Source organism: Moschus berezovskii, chromosome 25 (assembly GCF_049115385.1).
Source record: "Moschus berezovskii isolate FMDL1 chromosome 25, NW_MosBer_1.0, whole genome shotgun sequence".
Taxonomy (NCBI): Eukaryota; Metazoa; Chordata; class Mammalia; order Artiodactyla; family Moschidae; genus Moschus; species Moschus berezovskii.
The window spans coordinates 39,465,688-39,486,666 of record NC_142484.1 but is presented as its reverse complement, the minus strand read 5'-3'; the positions used below and the strand labels follow the sequence as shown (position 1 = coordinate 39,486,666).

Below are 20,979 nucleotides of genomic sequence, written 5' to 3'. Positions count from 1 at the left end.
CTCCAGTGAACTTATAAGTGTGGATGTCTCCTTGAGATCCTAATTTCAGTTCTTTTGGATAAATACTCAGAAATGGGATTGCTGGATCATATGGTAGTTCTATTTTGAATTTTTTGAAGAACCTCTATACTGTTTTCCTAAATTTTAATTCATAATTCAATAGCTTTCCTATCAGAAACAATGATTTAGAACAGACTATGGGAAAATATGCCATATAAAAATATCACAAAAAGAACAGAGTTTATAATACTGATAATGTATATTCAAAACCTACATAATATATATATTTTAAAGCTCTTAAAACTTTTGACTTAGCATATTTCATTGGAAAGGAAATACTGCCAGGCTTCAGCAATACGTGAACCGTGAACTCCCAGATGTTCAAGCAGGTTTTAGAAAAGGCAGAGGCACCAGAGATCAAATTGCCAACACCCGCTGGATCATGGAGAAAGCAAGAGAGTTCCAGAAAAACATCTATTTCTGCTTCATTGACTATGCCAAAGCCTTTGACTGTGTGGATCACAATAAACTGTGGAACATTCTGAAAGAGATGGGAATCCCAGACCACCTGACTTGCCTCTTGAGAAACCTGTATGCAGGTCAGGAAGTAACAGTTAGAACTGGACATGGAACAACAGACTGGTTCCAAATAGGAAAAGGAGTACGTCAAGGTTATATATTGTCACCCTGCTTATTTAACTTATATGCAGAGTATATCATGAGGAACGCAGGGCTGGAAGAAGCACAAGCTGGAATCAAGATTGTCGGGAGAAACATCAATAACCTCAGATATGCAGATGACACCACCCTTATGGCAGAAAGTGAAGAGGAACTCAAAAGCCTCTTGATGAAAGTGAAAGAGGAGAGTGAAAAGGTTGGCTTGAAGCTCAACATTCAGAAAACAAAGATCATGGCATCTGGTCCCATCACTTCATGGGAAATAGATGGGGAAACAGTGGAAACAGTGTCAGACTTTATTTTTCTGGGCTCCAAAATCACTGCGGATGCTGATTGCAGCCAGGAAATTAAAAGACGCTTACTCCTTGGAAGGAAAGTTATGACCAGCCTAGACATTACTTTGCTACCAAAGGTCCGTCTAGTCAAGGCTATGGTTTTTCCGTGGTCATGTATGGATGTGAGAGTTGGGCTGTGAAGAAAGCTGAGTGCCGAAGAATTGATGCTTTTGAACTGTGGTGTTGGAGAAGACTCTTGAGAGTCCCTTGGACTGCAAGGAGATCCAACCAGTCCATTCTAAAGGAAATCAATCCTGGATGTTCACTGGAAGGACTGATGCTAAAGCTGAAACTCCAATACTTTGGCCACCTCATGCGACGAGTTGACTCACTGGAAAAGACTCTGATGCTGGGAGGGATTGGGGGTGGGAGAAGAAGGGGACGACTGAGAATGAGATGGCTGGCTGGCATCACTGACTTGATGGACATGAGTTTGGGTGAACTCTGGGAGTTGGTGATGGACAGGGAGGCCTGGCGTGCTGTGATTCATGGGGTCGCAAAGAGTCGGACATGATTGAGCGACTGAACTGAAACTGAACTGAAAGAGACTGAACTGAACTGAAAGAGAAAATATATAACGTTGAAGAATGTCAATGTCAGTCCTTTCCAAATAAATATTTAAGTTTAATTCAGAGCTACAAAAAGTATTTATTTGTGGAAGAGAAAATAGTTGGGACATTGTCAGGATTATATATTAATATTAGCAAATCCAAGGTAGGGTGCTCTATTTTTAAATAAAGAGAAACAATGAGGCTTTGGATTATTCCCTACATTTCATAGGGTGTTGAAGAAATACTAAATATTTTACCTTTTATACAACGCATTAACTAAGAGAACCTTGCAAAAGACCACATGATGCGATTTCTTTTAGATGCTATGCCCAGAAAAAGCAGATCTACAGAGACAGACATTGAGACCTCAGTTTGAATGGTACACAATAGGGTCACCAGCAGGGGGACCACGTGGAGAGAGAACTGTCCCGATGACGGCTGAGTAGCTCAACAGGGCCCTGCAGAGAGTCTTTGGGCCCTGAAATGGAAAGATTCTTCCAGCGAATGCACCTGACTTTGGAGATTGCTCACTGTGGGGTGCAGTGAGGCTGAGAGACGGAGGATACAAAACCACTCTTTGTTGCTGCTTGTTTTCTTTAAGGCCATGAGATTTGAAGTAAGAAAGTCCAGAATTTTTCCAAAGCTGCTTACCAGCTGTGTGACCTTAAAGAAGTTACTTCATTTTTCTGCACCTCAATTCCTCATCTATAAGTGGAGATAATGTTTCATACTGTTCTGATGATTAAACGGACACCGGGTACAATTCCTGGCACATAACAGGTTCTCCATCATGGTGGTGGTTTAGTCCCTAAGTCGTGTCCGACTCATGGAGACCCCGTGGACTGTAGCCCGCCAGGCTCCTCTGTCCATGGGATTTCCCAGGCAAGAATACTGGCGTGGGTTGCCACTTCCTTCTTCAGAGGATCTTCCCAACCCAGGAATACTCCTTCACACTCCATCATACTCCTTCTAAAATATTACTTTAGAGAGAACTCCAGAAGGTAGGGGAACTGGAGATCTTCTGGGTCATATTTCCTACATGGCTGGTCTGGTGGGACCCAAATAGGCATCTCTGATGTTATCGCTGAGTCATGTTGGACTCTTTGTGACCCCATGGTCTGCAGCATGCCAGGCTTTTCTGTCCTTCACTATCTCCTGGGGTTTGCTCAGATTCATGTCCATTGAGTCCATGATGCCATCCAACCATCTCATCCTCTGCCACCGCCTTCTCATTTTGCCTTTAGTCTTTCCCAGCATCAGGGTCTTTTCCAATGAGTCAGCTCTTCGCCTGGGGTGGCGTTAAGTATCAGAACTTCAGCTTCAGCAACAGTCCTTCAATGAATCTTCAGGTTGATTTCCTACCCAGCTCCAAACCTGTATAGTCAACTGCCTACTCAACATCAGTTAGATGTCTCACATGTATATCATGCATCAAACTCATCTCCTACCCCCTGTAGTCTGCCCCTGCTCCTCGAGGCTATATCCACATTCAGCAAATAGAACCAGAATCCACTTAGCTGTTTAATTCTGCAGACGGGGAGTATTTTCAATTCCTTCCTTTCCCCCCAGCCCCAGATCTAATCAGTCTTTGAGTTCTATCAGTCTACCCTGAGATTGGGTAGATGGAGCCCATTCATTAATTTTCATCCAAAAATATTTGCTGAGTGGCTCACTATGGCCCAGGCACCAAGTCAGGCTCTGTCTTCACTGCCTCCTTTCTAATACGGCTCACAATTTAGTCCTAATTTGACTGAAGAAATAGATTCTCAACTAGTTGCCTGAATCGCCTTTTATCTCCTCCAATCCTTTCTCTACATCCTTCCAGAGACTCAGTCCTTTGCTTAAGACCTTAAATGGCTTCCTACAGAGCCCTTAGGAAAGAATTCCTGACATAGTTGGTAAGGCTTTCTAAAATCCCATCAGGTCTAGGGCAGGTCCGCCGTTATGCGCTCCGGTCATTGGTTGGGTTCCCCTAGAAGGATACCTTGAGACTGAAATTTGAGTGCAAACTGTTAATTTGGGAGGCAGTTTCAGGACACTCTGGTGGAAAGACAGGAAAATGAAGAGGGAAGGAAAAGAAACCAATTCAGCGTGCATTAGTGACCAAGTTACTGGGAGGTGGGTAACTGGGGCTCAGCCTCACTGGAGAACTCTGGAAGATGGTATATGCTGTGGGCTGAATTGTATTCCCCCCAGAATGTGTATGTTGGAGCCCTAACCTCAGCTGTGACTGTGTCTGGAGATAGGGTGTGGTGGTGGTGGTGGTGGTTGTTTAGTCGCTAAGTCGTGTCTGACTATTTCAACCCCATGGACTGTAGCCTGCCAGGCTTCTCTGTCCACGGGATTCTCCAGGCAAGAATACTGGAGTGGGTTGCTGTTTCCTTCTCCGAGACAGGGTATATAAGGAGGTAATTAAAAATCAAGAAGGTCCTACAATGGGATTGTAAAGGCAGGGCCTAGATATAGTAGGATTAGTGTCTTTATTAAAAGAAGCACCATATTAGCAGAGACGAGGATGGATCTAGAGATGTCACTGAGAGTGAAGTAAGTCAGAGAAAACCAAATATCATCTATTAACGCATATGTGTGGAATTTATAAAAATAGTATAGATGAACTTATTTGCAAAGCATAGAGACAGACATAGAGAACAAATGTATGGCTAGTTATCAAGGTGGGAAGGGAGAGCTGGGTGAACTGGGAGATTGGGATTGACCTTTACAAACTGCTGCTGCTGCTTAGTCGCTCAGGTGTGTCTGACTCTGTGCGACCCTATGGACTACAGCTCCTTTGTCCATGGGATTCTCCAGGCAAGAGTACTGGAGTGGATTGCTGTGCCCTCCTCCAGGGCATCTTCTTGACCCAGGGATCGAACCCGGGTCTCCTTCTTTGCAGGCAGATTCCTTACCACTGAGCCACCAGGGAAGCCCCTGACATATACACACTACTGCTGCTGCTGCTGCTGCTAAGTCACTTCAGTCGTGTCTGACTCTGTGTGACCCCATAGATGGAAGCCCACCAGGCTCCCCCGTCCCTGGGATTCTCCAGGCAAGAACACTGGAGTGGGTTGCCATTTCCTTCTCTAATGTGTGAAAGTGAAAAGTGAAAGTGAAGTCGCTCAGTCGTGTCCGACCCTTAGCGACCCCACAGACTGCAGCCCACCAGGCTCCTCCATCCATGGGACCCTCTAGGCAAGAGTACTGGAGTGGCTTGCCATTGCCTTCTCCAGATATACACACTGCTATGTATAAAATAGATAACTAATGAGAACCTAACTGTATAGCACAGGAACTCTACTCATTGCTCTGTGGTGACCAAATGGGAAGGAAATTCCAAGGAAGAGGCAATATATGTATATAAATATATTTTTAAAATCAATGTAATAAATATAATTTATATTTAAATAAATATTTTATATATACATATATATGAGGTGAAAGTTGCTCAGTCGTGTATGCCTCTTTATGACCCCATGGACTATACAGTCCACGAAATTCTCCAGGCCAGAATAATGAAGTGGGTAGCCTTTCCCTTCTCCAGGGGATCTTCCCAACCCAGGAATTGAACCCAGGTCTCCCACATTGCAGGCGGATACCAGCTGAGCCAGCAGGGAAGCCCATATACATGTGGCCAATTCACTTTACTGTACAGAAGAAATTAATACAACATTGTAAAGCAACTATACTTAAAAAAATAAGGAAGATGCTGGAGACCTCTCTGTCTGTCTCCCTCTGGGGTCACACAAGAGGTCACGTGCACACACAGAGACCTGGTGGCTGCCCACAAGCCAGGAAGCAAGGCTCCACCGGAAACCAGCCATGCTGGCAGCCTGATCTCAGCCACCCAGCCTCTCCGAACTGGGAGAAAAGATGCTGCTGTTTTTGGCAATTTGTTACTGGCAGCTCCAGCTAGGGCGGCAGAGAAGAGCCTCAGAGTTGTGGGGAGCGGGGTGACTAGTTCTCAGTCCTCTTTTGCGTTGGCTCAGGGCGCCCCCGAGGGCCCTGACTGCCCCGCGTTAAGCCTGTGCCAGGGGAGGGCCGAGCTCCTGTTCTCTGTGGTCACAGGCGCGCCTGCGGGGAAGGAGCCTCCCCTCTGCCTGGCAGGTGCTGAGCGGGCGCGGGCGGGCCAGCCGTGTCCCCGCGGCTCCCAGAAGGCGTCTCGTCTCCTCCTCGTGGCTCTCCTTGCTCTAGCCCGAGTCATAGACTCTTCTGGTAGCTCTGTAAGGGAGTAACGTGGCACCGCTGTGCTTCCCCAGGGTACCACCGGGGCTTAGCCCAGAACAGATATCTGATGGGTGCTCAAGAGATACTTAGTGAATGTTTGGATAAATGAAACATGATCCTTTCAGAAAGGAACCCAGTCAGGTCATGCTTTGTATTTGACAAAAAAAAAAATTAACACATGCAGCAACAAAAGCTCTAACTATTGTTAAGTCTGAATCCCCACACTCACATAAATCACTGACATTTCTTAATGCCAACAAAAGGCCTAATTAAACTTTTTAAGAAAAACTTCCCAGATGGCTCAGTGGTAAGGAATCTGCCTGCCAAACAGGAGATGCAGGTTTGATCCCTGGGTGGGGAAGATTCCCTAGAGTAAAGAAAGGGCAACCCACTCCAGTACTCTGGCCTGGAAAGCTCCATGGACAGAGGAGCCGGGTGAGCTATAGCCCGTGGGGCTGCAAAAGAGTCAAACACGACTGAGTGACTAAGCAACAGCAACAGACAAAGCTTAGGGTGTGCGTTTTTATCCCTTTGCGGCCAATATGGTCCCAATGTCTTTCGTCTAGTCCCTGGTCACTCCACACGTTGTGCCAGGGCCAGGGAACCTGAAATGCCCAGAGTCCAAGCGGGCAGAGCCGGGCTCAGCCCTGGAAGCTGGCTCCCAGCTGCTCCTCAGCAGCAGGATGAGCAGGTGGAGCCTAGGAAGGCAGCCTCCTGGAGCATGGGCTCTCTCCTGCGAGCACTGTCAAGCGTGAGGAGAGACTTCCCAGCAAGCCGAAAGCACGACTGCAGAGAGAGATGTGGAACGGTGATGTTTAGATGGAATGGCGTGGGAAGAGGCTGGAGGCTGGGGAACAGAGAGACTGAGATGGCGTGACTGACGGACGCCTGGCCCGTCCACTGCAGGTGACTGGGCTGGCTGGCAACCGGGAAATCGCTGTGGTGAATGAATCAGAGTCTGCCCCTTCCTGTTACGTTCTCTTTGAAGTTGTTTCCTAAAGCACCGAAGGGGTGTTTCAAAGAAGGGTGTGTACATGTGTTCAGTCACTCAGTCATGTCCAACTCTCTGCGACCCCATGTACTGTAGCCCACCGAGATCCTCTGTCCACGTAATTTTCCAGGCAAGAATACTGGAGTGGGTTGCCATTTCCTTCTCCAAGGGGATCTTTCTGACCCAGGGATCGAACCCATGTCTCTTGCATCCCTTGCATTGAGGTGGTTTCTTTACCACTGCCACCACCCTGGGAATAGCAGTCACAAAGGTTTCCCATAAACAATAAGAATGCAAGTTCCCATAACAGTGCAGGTTTAAAAAGGAGGCACAGTGGCATTGATTTTGGTGTGCTCCCAGGATAATGCACGAATGTCCCATGTGTAGCACACTTGGCTTTTTCTGAAACTAATAAATTGTGTGCTTTTAAGGGTAAAACTTGGTTTAAACTTAAAATATCCCTCTTCACATGTTCTGGAGGAGAAGAACAATTGCCGGAGAAGAACATTGCCGGAGAAGGCAATGGCAAGCCACTCCAGTACTCTTGCCTAGAAAATCCCATGGATGGAGGAGCCTGGTAGGCTGCAGTCCGTGGGGTCGCTAAGGGTCGGACACGACTGAAGTGACTTCACTTTCACTTTTCACTTTCACACATTGGAGAAGGAAATGGCAACCCACTCCAGTGTTCTTGCCTGGAGAATCCCAGGGACGGGGGAGCCTGGTGGGCTTCTGTCTATGGGGTCGCACAGAGTTGGACACGACTGAAGTGACTTAGCAGCAGCTGCAGCATCTTGATTTAGTGGTGATAACATTGATATTCTTGTATCAAAACTCATCAAATTCTACACTTAAAATTGGTGAGTTTGTATGTAAGTTATAGTTCAATAAAGCTGATTTTAAAAAATTGAATAAAGGTCAAATATATCCAGAGGTGAATTAGGCAAATAATATGTATGTGTGATTCCATCTGGAATTCCCAGGTGGCACAGTGATAAAGAATCTGCCTGCCAATGCAGAAGATGCAAGAGACAAGGGTCAGGAAGATCCCCTGGAGGAGGAAATGGCAACACACTCCAATGTTCTTGCCTGGGAAATCACATGGACAGAGGAGCCTGGTGGGCTACAGTCTATGGAGTCGCAGAGCATACGACTGACACACACATACGTACACACACGATTCCATTTTATAAAACTTCAGAAAATACACACTGACCACAGCACAAGAAAGCAGATCAGCGGTTGCTTTGTTGTAGGCAGGGTAGTGAGTCTGAGCAAGCTCTGGGGTTGGTGATGGACAGGGAAGCCTGGCGTGCCGCAGTTCATGGGGTTGCAGAGAGTCAGACACGACTGAGTGACTGAACTGAACTGAGGGTTAGGAGACAGGAATTAGACAGGATCATGAGGAATCTTACAGCAGTGATGGATATGTTCATAATCTTTATCATGGTGTCGGTTTCAGAGGTGTATACATATGTTAAAACGTATATCAGTGAAATGGCCAATCTGTACCCCTGATTATTAAGTTGATGATGCTGGAAACCATGACCTTCACTGCTATAATCTCCAACATCTAACCGAGAGCCTGGCTTATATTTGTTGAATAAATTAACAATTTGGGAAATAGCATAGTGGGATAACTCTCACTCCCGGCTCTGTCATATTCTAGCTAGGTAAGTGTCTGTAGGTCACTCAGTGTCTCTAATCTCGGTTTGCTCACTGGTAAAACAGAATTAATAATATTGAACTCAAGGACTGTTGTGAGGGTTACAAACGATGTATCTAAAAAGTTACAAAATAGACCTTGGCAATGATAGATGCTAAGTAAGTGGTTCAGTTCAGTTCAGTTCAGTCGCTCAGTCATGGGGTTGACTCTCCGCGACCCCATGAATCACAGCACGCCAGGCCTCCCTGTCCATCACCAACTCCCGGAGTTCACTCAAACTCACATCCATCGAGTCGGTGATGCCATCCAGCCATCTCATTCTCTGTCGTCCACGTCTCCTCCCACCCTGAATCCCTCCTAGCATCAGATTATTTTCCAGTGACTCAACTCATTGCATGAGGTGGCCAAAGTATTGGAGTTTCAGCTTTAGCATCAGTCCTTCCAATGAACACCCAGGACTGATCTCCTTTAGAATGGACTGGTTGGCTCTCTTTACAGTCCAAGGGACTCTCAAGAGTCTTCTCCAGCACCACAGTTCAAAAGCATCAATACATGACCACTGGAAAAACCATAGCCTTGATTAGACGGACCTTTGTTGACAAAGTAATGTCTCTGCTTTTTAACATGCTATCTAGGTTGGTCATAACTTTCCTTCCAAGGAGTAAGTGTCTTTTAATTTCATGGCTGCAAAGTGATTTGGAGCCCCCCCAAAATAAAGTCTGACACTGTCTCCACTGTTTCCCCATCTATTTCCCATGAAGTGATGGGACCAGATGCCATGATCTTAGTTTTCTGAATGTTGAGTTTTAAGCCAAACTTTTCACTCTTCTCTTTCACTTTCATCAAGAGGCTTTTTAGTTCCTCTTCCCTTTCTGCCATAAGGGTGGTGTCATCTGCATATCTGAGGCTATTGATATTTCCCCCAGCAATCTTGATTCCAGCTTGTGCTTCTTCCAGCCCAGCGTTCCTCATGATGTACCCTGCATATAAGTTAAATAAGCAGGGTGACAATATACAGCCTTGACGTACTCCTTTTCCTATTTGGAACCAGTCTGTTGTTCCATGTCCAGTTCTAACTGTTGCTTCCTGACCTGCATATAGATTTCTCAAGAGGCAGGTCAGGTGGTCTGGTGTTCCCATCTCTTTCAGAATGTTCCACAGTTTATTGTGATCCACACAGTCAAAGGCTTTGGCATAGTCAATAAAGCAGAAATAGATATATTTCTGGAATTCTCTTGCTTTTTTGATGATCCAGTGGATGATGGCAATTTCATTTCTGGTTACTCTGCCTTTTCTAAAACCAGCTTGAACATCTAGAAGTTCACGGTTCACGAATTGCTGAAGCCTGGCTTGGAGAATTTTGAGCATGACTTTACTAGTGTGTGAAATGAGTGCAGTTGTGCGGTAGTTTGAACATTCTTTGGCATTGCCTTTCTTTGGGATTGGAATGAAAACTGACCTCTTCCAGTCCTGTGGCCACTGCTGAGCTTTCCTGATTTGCTGGCATATTGAGTGCAGCACTTTCACAGCATCATCTTTCAGGATTTGGAATGGCTCAACTGGAATTCCATCACCTCCACTAGCTTTGTTCATAGTGTTGCTTCCTAAGGCCCACTTGACTTCACATTCCAGGATGTCTGGCTCTAGTTGAGTGATCACACCATCGTGATTATCTGGGTTGTGAAGATCTTTTTTGTACAGTTCTTCTGTGTATTCTTGCCACCTCTTCTTAATATCTTCTGCTACTGTTAGGTCCATACCATTTCTGTCTTTTATCGAGCCCATCTTTGCATGAAATGTTCCCTTGATATCTCTAATTTTCTTTAAGAGATCTCTAGTCTTTCCTATTGTGTTGCTTTCCTCTGTTTCTTTGCATTGATCGCTGAGGAAGGCTTTCTTATCTCTCCTTGCTATTCTTTGGAACTCTCAGATGCTTATATCTTTCCTTTTCTCCTTTGCTTTTCACTTCTCTTCTTTTCACAGCTGTTTGTAAGGCCTCCTCAGACAGCCATTTTTCTTTTTTGCATTTCTTTTCCATGGGGATGGTCTTGGTCCCTGTCTCCTGTACAATGTCACGAACCTCTGTCCATAGTTCATCAGGCACTCTATCAGATCTAGACCCTTAAATCTATTTCTCACTTCCACTGTATAATCATAAGGGATTTGATTTAGGTAATACCTGAATGGCCTAGTGGTTTTCCCTACTTTCTTCAATTTAAGTCTGAATTTAGCAATGAGGAGTTCATGATCTGAGCCACAGTCAGCTCCTGTTCTTGTTTTTGCTGACTATATAGAGCTTCTCCATCTTTGGCTGCAAAGAATATAATCAGTCTTATTTTGGTGTTGACCATCTGGTGATGTCCATGTGTAGAGTATTCTCTTGTGTTGTTGGAAGAGGGTGTCTGCTATGACCAGTGCATTCTCTTGGCAGAACTCTATTAGCCTTTGCCCTGCTTCATTCCATGCTCCAAGGCCAAATTTGCCTGTTACTCCAGGTGTTTCTTGACTTCCTACTTTTGCATTCCAGTCCCCTATAATGAAAAGGACATCTTTTTTGGGTGTTAGTTTTAAAAGGTCTTGTAGGTCTTCATAGAACCGTTTAACTTCGGCTTCTTCAGTGTTATAGGTTGGGGCATAGGCTTGGATTACCGTGATATTGAATGGTTTGCCTTGGAAATGAATAGAGATCATTCTGTCATTTTTGAGATTGCATCCAAGTACAGCATTTCGGACTCTTTTGTTGACCATGATGGCTACTCCATTTCTTCTAAGGGATTCCTGCCCACAGTAGTAGATATAATGGTCATCTGAGTTAAATTCACCCATTCCAGTCCATTTTAGTTCACTGATTCCTAAAGTGTCGATGTTCACTCTTGCCATCTCCTGTTTGACCACTTCCAGTTTGCCTTGATTCATGGACCTAACACTCCAGGTTCCCATGCAATATTGCTCTTTACAGCATCAGACCTTGCTTCTATCGCCAGTCACATCCACAACTGGGTATTGTTTTTGCTTTGGCTCCATCCCTTCATTCTTTCTGGAGTTATTTCTCCACTGATCTCCAGTAGCATACTGGGGACTTACTGACCTGGGGAGTTCATCTTTCAGTATCCTATCATTTTGCCTTTCCATACTGTTCATGGGGTTCTCAAGGCAAGTACACTGAAGTGGTTTGCCGTTCTCTTCTCCAGTGGACCACATTCTGTCAGACCTCTCCACCGTGATCTGCCCATCTTGGGTGGCCCCACACGGCATGGCTTAGTTTCATTGAGTTAGACAAGACTGTGTCCATGTGATTAGATTGGCTAGTTTTCTGAAGCACAGCGGCTGCGACGGACTGTGCAGCAGCACGGCTGAGGGGAGTTACCCCACACCCAAGGTCAGGGGCGGTGACTGAGAGGAGCAACCCCACGTCCAAGGAGCGGCGGGTTCGTGGGTGCAGGAGGGCCGAGAGGAGCTACTCCACATTCAAGGTCAGGAGGGGCAACCTTGTCCAAGGTAAGGAGCAGCGCCTGTGCTTTGCTGGAGCAGCTGTGAAGAGACACCCCATGTCCAAGGTTCATGTTCCTTGCATCGGTGATGCCATCCAATCTCATCCTCTGATGCCCTTTCTCCTTCTGCCCTCAATCTTTCCCAGCATCAGGGACTTTTCCAATGAGTCGTCTGTCTGCATCAGATGATGGTAGGTATTGCGAGAGGGCATCAGAGGACAGACACACTGAAACCATAATCAGAAAACTAGCCAATCTGATCACACGGACCACAGCCTTGTCGAACTCAAGTAAGTGGTAGCTCTTATTATTAATACTATCTGCGAGATATGCCTCTAAATACTGGGGATTAGAATTTATTTATTGTTTTGCACCTATGTACTTTGGAGCATACTCACATACACATTTAAAATAGGGAGTAATGTAAAGAGTTTTAGCTCATACTGGTCACTATATAAGTGTAATTAATAGATTATTCCAGAAATTGGATTTTAAAATGATATACACTTAAAATTATGTAGACTTCCTTTCAAAACCAAGACAGCACAGTGGTTTCCTGGGTGCATGCATATGTCAAAATTTGTACTGTTATTATGTGTCAGTTATGCCACAATGAGGCTCTTTTCTTTAAAAAATTAAGCTACCAACAATAAGTGGAATTAAACACATGAAATAGCTCTATTATTTAGGATAAAATTTGATTAATTTAATTATGTTTAAACCAAAGGGATCTGTCTCCACTATTTGGTTCCAATTTGAGGACAATTTAATTGTTTCTGAGATAGTTCTTTTTTAAAATTGAGATTCAAACTGCAGTTTGACAAATGTTGATGTCATCACTGCTGAAACTCCACTCCTTAAACGTAAATATTTGCTGAAGGTTAATCTTGCTTTAACAGCACAAAACGAAACTTATCTCTGTTTCAGAATTGATGGTTGCTGTTTATAGTCATGCCTGAAAAATATTCATAATGCCAGGTTTTTTCAGCTGTCATCCTTCACAGATCTAGTACTACATGAACTTGGGCCTCTTTCTAAAGAGTGACTACTTAAGTGTACAGTTAATGAGTCGTGAGCATCTGCGTGTGATTCAACAGTCTGTATTTTTGCGGCAGCAACAATCGTTGTGTTATTTAACACCCAGTGAGTGCACTGAGCTTGGGTTTGTTGTTGCTCTTCTTCAGTCACCCAGTCGTGTCCGACTCTTTGTGACCCGTGGACTGCAGCTCGCCAGGCCTCCCTGTCCCTTCAGTTCAGTTCAGTTCAGTCGCTCAGTCGTGTCCGACTCTCCACGACCCCATGAATCACAGCACGCCAGGCTTCCCTGTCCATCACCAACTCCCGGAGTTCACTCAAACTCATGTCCACAGGGTCGGTGATGCCATCCAGCCATCTCATTCTCTGTCGTCCCCTTCTCCTCCCGCCCCCAACCTTTCCCAGCATCAGAGTCTTTTCCAGTGAGTCAACTCGTCGCATGAGGTGGCCAAAGTATTGCAGTTTCAGCTTTAGCATCAGTCCCTCCAATGAACATCCAGGATTGATCTCCTCTAGAATGGACTGGTTGGATCTCCTTGCAGTATAAGGGACTCTCAAGAGTCTTCTCCAACACCACAGTTCAAAAGCATCGATTCTTCGGCGGTCAGCCTTCTTCACAGTCCAACTCTCACATCCATACATGACCACAGGAAAAACCATTGCCTTGACTAGACGGACCTTGGTTGGCAAAGTAATGTCTCTGCTTTTTAATATACTATCAAGGTTGGTCATAACTTTCCTTCCAAGGAGCAAGCGTCTTTTAATTTCATGGCTGCAATCAGCATCTGCAGTGATTTTGGAGCCCAAACAAATAAAGTCTGACACTGTTTCCACTGTTTCCCCATCTATTTCCATGAAGTGATGGGACCAGATGCCATGATCTTTGTTTTCTGAATGTTGAGCTTCAAGCCAACCTTTTCACTCTCCTCTTTCACTTTCATCAAGAGGCTTTTGAGTTCCTCTTCACTTCCCTTACCATCATCCAAAGTTCATGTTCCTTGCATCGGTGATGCCATCCAATCTCATCCTCTGATGCCCTTTCTCCTTCTGCCCTCAATCTTTCCCAGCATCAGGGACTTTTCCAATGAGTCGTCTGTCCGCATCAGATGACCAAAATACTGGAGCTTCAGCTTCAGCATCAGTCCTTCCAGTGAATATTCAGGGTTGATCTTCCTTTATATTGACTGGTTTGATCTCCTTACTGTCCAAGGGACTTTTAGGACTCTTCTGCAGCACCATAGTTCTAAGGCATCAATTCTTTGGCCTTCTGCCTTCTTTACAGTCCAGCTCTCACAACCATACATGACTACTGGAAAGACCATAGCGTTGACTATACGAAGCTTTGTAGGCAGAGTAACGTCTCTGCTTTTCAACTCACTGTTGAACTTGAGTTAGTCAGCCCCAAACCTGCAAATAAAGCCCTAGGGCATAGAATGGAGAGGTGAAAAAAAGCAGATACGGGTCTGACAGCAGGTGATGCTTCCGTGAATTTTGTGAAGAACTTAGAGTGTCTTCGTTTGTATTTCCCAAAAAGCAGATTCTGAGATAAGAGCTTGCGATCCAGATAGTTTATGTAGGAAGTGATCCCTGGAAGCACAAGCAAGCAAGGGGGAGGAGTGGATGGAAAGGGAGAAATGCCAAGAAAGGGTGCATGAATGAGCAAGTTGATGCTGTGAGAGACTGGGGCTCAGTCTCACTAGGGGCCCTCTGAGGAATCATTTGAACAAGCGTCACAGTTGTTCCCCAGAGGGATGGTGACCCTGGAGTATTTTTCTATAGTGTCATGGCCTCGTTGTTTGAAGGACGCCCTGGAAAGTGAGGATATTAATAACACACATACACACACACACACAGTGCTTGTGGACTGAGCACGCTCTTGTTGACTAAAGAAAGTCCCCAGACAGAGACACAAAGAAATGTTAGCCGTTGAGGTGGGAAGCTGGCAGTGAGCATGCAAACTACCCAGTGCAATTGCAGATGAACTCAGAAGCTGGATAAGGGGCTATGGGCTGGAAGACCAATGCCATGTGCTACATGGATAGTTTAGGATCTTTGATGGGATAGAATATCAGTGCTAGCTGTTGAGGAATGTGTAGAAATATGGTGAAAGCAGTGGGTTTACAGATTCTGAAGGAGGAACTTCCTTTTTGCCATTCTCCCAGATTGAAATAAAATGGACGAAATGTAACAATTAGCTGGCCAATGCAGTTGACTTTTCTGTTGTCTTATATCCTGTAGACAAGTGGCTCTCAAAATGTGTTCTCTGGTTCAGCAGCATCAGTGTCACCTGGAATGCAAGTTCTCAGAGCCAACCCCAGCCCTATTGAATAGAACCTCTGTCAGTGGAGGAAGGCCGGGGAGAGGACTCGGAACTCTGCGACCAGCCCTGCAAGTGTTCCTGATTACACACTAAAGTCAGAGAACTTCAGGGGCAGACAAAGCACCATACTGAGAGGATTAATTTTTATCCCAATCAGAAAGACTGGTTTCTAGTCTTAGTTGAGTGTGAACAAGGATAAATTATGTGATCTTTATGGGTCTTTTCCCATCTATAAAATGAGTAGTTTAGTATTCTGGAGTTTCAAACATCTTTTGAAAGCAGTGGAATATTTCCTTCCAAAGAAGTTTTACCTGAGACACCAGTATGGGAGACATAATCACAGAACTCGTTTGGAACAGCAGCCCAGGACCCAGACTCCTCACTTTCCTAGAGTGGCTTCCCAAGTATCACTGTGCACCTTTAGGTCTCTAAGAAATAAAGCTTAAGAATCGCTGCTCTAGAAGACTCTCAAGGTCCCTCTCCAGTGTGACCTAAGACATCAGGTAGACTTAGCCATTACCTGATGCTAATAACACTGAGACAGACCTGGGGTCAGCAACTTGGGCTTCAAGATCTGGCTGAACCCCACTTGCGGGATGACTGTGAGCAAGTCACGTAGCTTCCACAGCACCCTCACATGCAAAATGAAGTCAATGCTCATTCTTGTTATACCTGCCTTACAGGACTGTTGAGAGGATCAAATGAAATCATATATGTGAACACTATAAATTGTTAAGTCCTGGAAGGGATTATTGTGGGAGAAATTACCCTTTGCAGGTAGTTTTCCTTTGTAACTGGTGCCAAAGAAAAGTAAAGATAGAAACTGTAAGATAGTTAAATAGCCTGTAGTTTCTTATCTTTCAGGGATGCAAATATAATTTTCCTTTTTAATTAAAAGCCTGTTTACCAGGAAGTGTTACTTGAAATAAAATGATACTTAGCAGAGTGTCAAGTTAACCTGCTGAATCATTCTACAATGCTTGTAAAAGTAATTTGGCGGGTAATTCTATCTCATTGGAAGGACTGATGCTAAAGCTGAAACTGCAATACTTTGGCCACCTCATGCGACGAGTTGACTCACTGGAAAAGACTCTGATGCTGGGAAAGGTTGGGGGCGGGAGGAGAAGGGGATGACCGAGAATGAGATGGCTGGATGGCATCACCAACTCTGTGGACATGAGTTTGAGTGTACTCCGGGAGTTGGTGATGGACAGGGAGGCCTGGCGTGCTGTGATTCATGGGGTCGCAGAGAGTCGGACACGACTGAGCGACTGAACTGAACTGAACTGAACTGAACTATCTCAAGATATAATGAGTTTTCCTTAGTAATTTACTGCCTACATACTAAGAAGGAGAACCAGTTTTGGAATTTGTCTACTTAAATTCTTGCATATTCAGAAAAATTTTATCACAATGTTAATTCATATTTATTTGGTGTTTTTTTTTTCCCTGTTAGATGGGGCTTTTGGGAGAGATTTATTCGTTCACCAAAGAGGTGCCTTAGAAATACCAAACACTACGTTTTATGGCTGTATTTTGTCATCAGGTAAATTGTGAATAATTCCTTGTTAAATTTTCAGAAGATTCAGTTCAGTTCAGTCTCTCAGTCGTGTCCGACTCTCCGCGACCCCATGAATCACAGCACGCCAGGCCTCCCTGTCCATCACCAACTCCCGGAGTTCACTCAAACTCATGTCCAGAGTCGGTGATGCCATCCAGCCATCTCATTCTCTGTTGTCCCCTTCTCCTCCTGCCCCCAATCCCTCCCAGCATCAGAGTCTTTTCCAGTGAGTCAACTCGTCGCATGAGGTGGCCAAAGTATTGCAGTTTCAGCTTTAGCATCAGTCCCTCCAATACCTAATGCTAATGTCAAATACGGTTGCTGGGGTTAAGAGCGCTTCCTTTTTTATTGGAGTACAGTATCTTTACAGTGCTGACTTGGTTTCTGCTGTACAGTGAGGCGAATCAGCTATACCTGTATACAGTATGTGAACACATACAGTCCCTCTTTCTTGGCCCTTCCTCCCGCCCTCCCCCACCCGGCCCTCTAGGCCATCACAGAGCACCTCGCTGAGCTCCCTGTTTGATGCAGCAGTTTCCTTGTAGCTATCTGTTTTACACGTGGTAGTGAATGTATCTCCATCCCAATCTCCCAGTTCATCCCACCCCACTGTTGCCCCCTACCCTGTGTCCATCTGTTTGTTCTCTGCTTCTGCATCTCTACTCCTGCCTTGCAAATAGGTTCATCTGTACCATGTTTCTAGGTTTCGCACGTATGGATTAATATACGACATTAGTTTTTCTGATTTACTTTACTCTGTGTGACAGACTCTAGGTCCTTGTCTCTACAAATGACCCAATTTTGTTCCTTTTAAGGGCCGAGTGACATTCCATTGTATATACGTACCACATCTGTATTCATTCATCTGTCCGTGAATGTTAAATTGCTTCTGTTGTCCGGGGTAATGTTCATAGTGCTGCAATGAACATTGAGGTGCTTGTGTCTTTTTGAGTTACAGTTTCCTCAGGGCATACGCCCAGTAGTGGAATTGCTGAGTCTTACGATAGTTCTGATGGTAACTAGAGATACCAAGGGAATATTTCATGCAAAGATGGGCTCAATAAACAGCATAAATGGCATGGACCTAACAGAAGCAGAAGATATTAAGAAGAGGTGGCAAGAATACACAGACGCACTATACAAAAAAGATCTTCATGGACCAGATAACCATGATGGTGTGATCACTCACTTAGAGCTAGACATCCTGGAATGCGAAGTCAAATGGACTTTAGGAAACATTACTATGACAAAGCTAGTGGAGGTGATGGAATTCCAGCTGAGCTATTTCAAATCCTGAAAGATGATGCTGTGAAAGTGCTGCGCTCAATATGCCAGCAAATCAGGAAAACTCAGCAGTGGCCACAGGACTGGAAAAAGTCTGTTTTCATTCCAATCCTAAAGAAGGGCAATGCCAAAGAATGTTCAAACTACCACACAATTGCAGTCATCTCACACTCTAGTAAAGTCATGCTCAAAATTCTCCAAGTCAGGCTTCAATAGTATGTGAACCATGAACTTTCAGATCTTCAAATTGGACTTAGAAAAGGCAGAGGAACCAGAGATCAAATTGCCAACATCAGTTGGATCATAGGAAAAGCAAGAGAGTTCCAGAAAAATATCTACTTCTGCTTTATTCACTATGCCAAAGCCTTTGACTGTGTCGCTCAGAACAAACTGAGGAAAATTCTGAAAGAGATGGGAATACCAGACCACCTGACCTGCCTCCTGAGAAATCTGTATGCAGGTCAGGAAGCAACAGTTAGAACTGGACATGGAACAACAGACTGGTTCCAAATAGGAAAAGGAGTATGTCAAGGCTGTATATTGTCACCCTGCTTATTTAACTTCTATGCAGAGTACATCATGTGAAATGCCAGGCTGGATGAAGCACAAGCTGGAATCAAGATTGCAGGGAGAAATATCAATAACCTCAGATATGCAGATGACACCACCCTTATGGCAGAAAGTGAAGAAGAACTAAAGAGCCTCTTGGTGAAAGTGAAAGACGAGAACGAAAAAGCTGGCTTAAAACTCAACATTCAAAAAACTAAGATCATGGCATCCAGTCCCATCACTTCATGGCAAATAGATGGGGAAACAATGAAAACAGTGATAGACTTACTTTTCTTGGGCTCCAAAATCACTGCAGATTTTTACCACAGCCATGAAATTAAAAGACACTTGCTCCTTGGAAGAAAAGCTATGACCAACCTAGACAGCTTATTAAAAAACAGAGACATTACTTTGTCAACAAAGGTCCATCTAGTCAAAGCTATGGTTTTTCCAGGAGTCATGTGTAGATGTGAGTTGGACTATAAAGAAAGTTGAACACTGAAGAATTGATGCTTTTGAACTGTAGTGTTGGAGAACTCTTGAGAGTCCCTTGGACTGCAAGGAGATCAAACCATTCAGTCCTAAAGGAAATCAGTGCTGAATATTCATTGGAAGGACTGATGCTGAAGCTCCAATACTTTGGCTACCTGATGTGAAGAACTGACTCATTGGAAAAGACCCTGATGCTGGCAAAGTTTGAAAGCGAGAGGAGAAGGGGACGACAGAGGATGAGATGGTTGGATGACATCACCGACTTGATGGCCATGAGTTTGAGCAAGCTCCAAGAGTTGGTGATGGACAGGGAAGCCTGGTGTGCTGCAGTCCATGTGGTTACAAAGAGTTGAACATGACTGAACTACTGAACTGAGTTGAACTGAACTGAATGGTAGTTCTATTTTTAGTTTTTAGGATCTTCATATTGTCCTCCACAGTGGCCATATGTTTTCTAAACTCTTAGATGGACATGAGTTTGGGTAAACTCTGGGAGTTGGTGATGGACAGGGAGGCCTGGCGTGCTTCGATTCATGGGGTTGCAAAGAGTTGGACATGACTGAGCGACTGAACTGAACTGAACTGAGTGTGGCAGAAGGTCAGGATGAGGTCTGAAAAACTGTCATCATAAGAAACATCTGCCAATCCCTGTGACCCCTTTGTAGGCAGCCATCCCATGGACCTACCAACATTTTTTAAGTGTGTCTCATTTTGCATTTCCTAAACACATTTCCCCCATTACCTGGATCTTTCACTTCCACTGTTGTACACCAGTCAGTGTATCTGGGTGACTAGGGGGTGTCGGTTATTATCTCTGGAATCGCAGCCCACTCCTGACTGAAAACACACAGGGCTAGGGTGTGAGCAAGAGTCGGGCACGACTGAGCGACTTCACTTTCACTTTTCTGCATTGGAGAATGAAATGGCAATCCACTCCAGTGTTCTTGCCTGGAGAATCCCAGGGACGGAGGAGCCTGGTGGGCTGCCATCTATGGGGTTGCACAGTCAGACACGACTAAAGCGACTTAGCAGCAGCAGCAGCAGGGTGTGAGCAAAAGGCCCTGGATATGTCTACCCAGTTTTTCGCAAAAATTTCAAAGCTAGTCTCTGAAATGTTCACTTTCCCACACTGTTGTCTCTGAATCAGCAGGACAGGAAGTTACTAGCAAGTGTCAAACCTGCCCACACTGTAATGTCGAGCCCCCTCACCTGGACTACAGAGACAGAGCTGCAAAGGTGCGCCCACCTACACAGTGAAGGGGGAGACCCAGAACAAGGAGCCGGATTCCCTGAAAGGAGAGCTCACTGCCTTACCCGTCAGCTGCTCAGTGAGTATTAGTGGGTGCATGCCAAGTCACTTCAGTCGCGTCCAATTCTTTGAGACCCCATGGACTGTACCCCGCCAGGCCACTCTGTCCGTGGGACTCTCCAGGCAAGAATACTGGAGTGGGTTGCCATTTTCTCCTCCAAGGGATCTTCCCAACCCAGGGATTGAACCCATGTGTCTTACATCTCCTGCGTTGGCAGGTGGGTTCTTTACCACGAGTGCCACCTGGAAAGCCCTGAGTGTTAGTAGAAGTGTCTGTTTCTGTTCCCTAGACTGGCTCTGTGCGCTAGCATAACCGGTTTTAGATCCTCTCACATGATACCCCTGGACTTGACTTCTTACCTCCTTGACCTCTGGACATTGCCCTCGAGCCCGGGCTGAGGCTCTGTAACTCCACCTCTGCCCATGGGCATGCATGCTCAGTCACTCAGTCGTGTCCGACTCTTTGTGACCCCATGGACTGTAACCCCCAGGCTCCTCT

At 45.1% G+C, this 20,979-nt stretch overlaps 1 long non-coding RNA gene across 1 annotated transcript in view; it reads left to right on the top strand.

Annotated features, from left to right (window-relative positions):
- LOC148773893 (uncharacterized) overlaps positions 1-20,482 on the top strand; it is a 37,286-nt gene extending 16,804 nt beyond the window's left edge. Inside the window, exon 3 of the long non-coding RNA XR_016036373.1 lies at positions 20,322-20,482. This is a non-coding gene — a long non-coding RNA (uncharacterized LOC148773893). The remainder of the gene's footprint in view (positions 1-20,321) is intronic.
- The last annotated feature ends 497 nt before the right edge of the window (positions 20,483-20,979 follow it).